This window comes from Panicum virgatum, chromosome 7K, assembly GCF_016808335.1.
Source record: "Panicum virgatum strain AP13 chromosome 7K, P.virgatum_v5, whole genome shotgun sequence".
Taxonomy (NCBI): Eukaryota; Viridiplantae; Streptophyta; class Magnoliopsida; order Poales; family Poaceae; genus Panicum; species Panicum virgatum.
In genome coordinates, this window is record NC_053142.1 from 4007594 (window position 1) to 4011830 (window position 4237).

Consider the following 4237-nt stretch of genomic DNA (forward strand, 5'->3'; position numbering starts at 1 on the left):
CAGCATTTTCTTTTACGCGAGAGTGATAGAATATAACTCTCATCGATAAATAATGTGATATCAAGCTCATGACAACTATTTTTTCCCTACGTAGAACTGTACAAGACCAAAAGACATACATGCAGGCCCAAACAAATAAGGAGTTTAATTTCCTGTTTTAATTTGCAAAAAGCTAGTCCATCAAGCTGTGCACCCAAACGGTTACACCTAAGAAAGGCCCTCAAAGGCCTAAGAGACAATTAGCCGGACACTGACAAGCGAACCAGCCCATCAGGAGAGGAGCGCCGCCAGCGCAGGCCCGCCAGCCGGGCAGGTAGCATTAGGTCCCAATGGACGAACCCCAGACAAGTGGTGCCTTCCCAACCCGCAACGAACCGCTGGGTCGGGAGAGGCCATGCCGACCCAGGGGCTGAGTCCGACCCGCGACCCTTTGCGGAGCACCTGAGGTATTAAATGCATGGGCCCGATAGAACGTGCATGCACACCTCTCTCCTGACAAGCAGGGAAGTGGTGCCACCTGCATACCGGAGAACCGGTGGGAGCACCACTGGTTAACCGGACCATCTTGACGCCGTGGCTGGTGCTCACGCTGGCTGCACCCCCACCCCCCCTCCCTCATCAGCTCAATGAGACAGGCCACGCCGTGTCACCCACAGCCGCTAGGCGGGCAAGGAGGGCCCAACCGGCTAGCGGGCCGCGCATCGTGCCGACGATGCCCATTGTGATGCCCACTATGGGCACCCAACTCCCCGACCTCCGTGAGGGAGGCCGATCCCACCGAGGAAGCAAAGGCGCCCTCCCCCCGCGGTCCCGAACGGACATGCCATAGGTATGAAGGAACTAGGGGGCGAATGAGGCATCGCCAGGTTTACCTTCTCACCCTTGACCACAAAGAACCTACAGAAGAGGTAGAGATTGGGGAGGATGCCAAGGAATCTCTTACACAAGGAAATGAACCCGACAAGATGAAGCAGTCCATTTTGATGGAGATGATGAAGCCCAAAGCCCTAGCAATGGAACTACACCAGCGCGACCACACCCATCCATAGGACCGGGTTTTAGGAAGGGATCCCCTGCCGTGAAGCGCCACCTGGAGACAGGGTGACAAGGGAGAACACTCTCTCAACCAGAAGCTCAATCCTCTCCCCCGATATGATGGACTCCTACTAGCTGAACATCATTGCTAGAACGGACACAGGCAGTGGACGATGTCGAAGATGGTGAAAGCGGCACGTTCGAGGTAGGTAACCCTGGCACTTTCGCCTTCCTTTCTCTTTTTCTCCTACTTCGGCTTACAAGAACAATGATGAGAAAGAGCGATGGCTGAGGACATGTGTAGAAATTTATGCCCGACCCCGCAGAAGCCCGACAAGAGTGGGAGATCAAAATACTCCCTCCATTCAGTTATGATAGCTATATTTTCACATGACACAGTGACCAAAGGCACCAAGTATGCTTATCAATCCATTAATCACATTAAAAATACTTTTCTTATATCTGCCATTCCTTTTTGGCAAGACTCCTCGTAGATTATTAATCCGGAGCGTATGACGGCCCGAGATAATGCAAAGAGGAAGCCGACCGGACTGCATCATGGAAACCCCAAGGCGGAGACTAAATATAGCGATCAAAACTAAATGGAGGCAGTACTCGAGAGCTGGTGGGGCCCACAACACGACAGTTCGTGGCAAGGGTGCTGCTTGACCACTCTTGCGGCAGGCGGGGGTGCGTTGGGACTATGCAGAGCGACTGTGCAGATGCTTCAATCTTTGTGGTCATCGAAGACTGCATCATGAGGCCTGGGCCACGCAAAAGTCGGCCCAATCCAGTCACACATCCGGGCCTCCAAGGGTAAAGGGTTCGCAGGCCGACCCATCATGATGGGCATGAGGCCGACCCAACCTGCACCATTTAAGTGCTAGAAACAAGAATGCATGGGCCCCAGCAGTCTGGACTATGCTCCCACCCGGCTTCCAATGAAGGAGGTCGAGAACCAGAAGAGCTGGTGACCAGGCTTTACAGAATGCCTCCAAGCAAGGCATAGCCGAACTTCCACGTAGGTGAGGTGATCGGGTCCCTCTTGGTTCACACCTAGACTCTCGAACAAGACAGCCAGTCGGCCAATGCATCAAAAGGTAAGCAGCTCATTAGCAAAGGAATGATGAAATGGATCCAACACTGGTATCCAGTCCCCAGAGTCACAGCAAGGGACACACGGAATGACATCGAAAGGGTGATGCAACAAGATTTTCTTCATTTATTCATTCGAAAGGGGATCGAAATACTTGATAATTGGGCGAAGGCTATGTACAAAAACAAAGAACATAGACGTTGCCCATCTGCGGAACGCCAAAAGTTGCAAGGGGGAAGTATCACCATGAACATGGGCAGCGATGGATGCTCCCATCGCATTCCATCCTTGAATAGTGAGGCTGCCCTAGCAACGAACACGGGGAGGATGAGAAATAGGGAGGCCCGGAGCCATGACCACTTATGGTTGTGCCCTCCTGATGAGTCCATACCACATCGAGCAAATCCGATGCTCACCACACGATCCAGGGACACCAGAGAGATCCCCCTAAAGTCATTCAGATGGAAGGCCAGAGAGGGTGTCGATGATCCTATGGATTTAAGGTAGGCAAGCGGACCTGTGCCCTTAATCGGAGGGTGTGGGGCACCGGATGCTGATGGGGCCGCTCCACAATGGCGATATCAAGGGGACTAACGACACAGTTTCCTCTCATCAAGATCCACCATTCACACTCAACCCTCTAGCAGCAATCGATGCAAGGCCGACAAACCTGTGGAGATCTAAATCTACCACCCATTGTTTTAAACTCTGCTAAGGTTCAACAAGCAAGTAATAAGCCCAACACTGCTATTTATAGCCATGACAAGAAAGAGTGCGCGCCAAGGTGAATGCAATCTCGGGCCAGCCTCACTTGCTCCTGTTCTCACCAGCGCCAGTTGAGGCAAGGCCACGCGGTGGGGTGAGTGCAATTTCCATGGAGCAGAGTAGACACCATGGACAGATGAGGGAAAAGAATCCCCACAAGAATCTCTACGTCAGCAGAGCGGCCTCTGATCACGATCACTGATGATGTGACCAAACAAGGAACGCTCGGGTCAGGGTGTTGAAAGCTGGAAGTAACTTAGGTATGCTAACCCTTTACGTGAATCTTTGACTCGCCCAGAGGCTCGAGAGCTACACCCAGTGAGTGCGCTCACGTGCATCCATGTGTCTCTTCCAGAAGAAATCACTTCCAGTCACCTTGACCAAGATACGAGATTGACCCCAAATAGTAACCCCCCGCACGAGTCTACAGACTCCTCTAGGGGCTCGGGGGTTAGACCCACTGGGGTTACTTGCATGAACCTACCCTTGAAAACCTGACCCGATGCACATCTTGCTCTGGAGGGGTGAAACTCAGCCTCCGCGCACCTCTCTAAGCCGCGAGCAGGCTTGGGGACTAACGAAAGGGCCAAATACCACAGGTACCCTTAAGAAAGGTCCTCATGGGCCTAAGAGATAATTAACCGAACACTAACAAGAGGATCAGCCCACCAGGATAGGAGCGCGACTATCGCCGGCCCTCTAGCCAGGCAGGTAGTGCTAAGGCCAAACCGATGAACCCCGAACATGTGGCGCCTTCAAGTCCTGCAGTGAGCCGCTCGTTGGGAGAGCCAGTGCAGACCCCGAGGCTGAGTCTGACCCAGCTAGCGCTTGAGGGGGAATTAAATGCACCGGTCCAAGAAGACATGCTTGCGCGACCCTCGTGTGACGAGGGGGAACGGGTGCCGCCAACGGACTGGAGGACCAACAGGAGCACCCACCGATTAGATGGGCCATCATTATGCCGCTACTAGTGCTAATGCTGTTTGCACCCCCCTTCATCAGCTTGACGGGACAGGCCATGCCGAGTCGCCCACCATCGCTGGGTGTAGGGAATGGAGGGTGCGCTAGGCTGGCGAGACCCCCATCATGCCTACGAGGTCCACTATAGGCGCTCGATCCCCCGAGCTTCACGGGGGTGGTCTTGGATGGGCATGCTACAAGTACGAAGGAATCATGCCCTGCAACTGGGGCGACGAAGATGAATAGGACCAAGACCACATGACGCGGAGTGGGCGGACAAGACCTGGCTCCCGGATATGATGGAGGGCAGTGGACCGAGGGCCCTTGCAAGACACGGGTAGCGCTCCCAACCTCCTCACCATGATGTCAACCAAGGGGAGG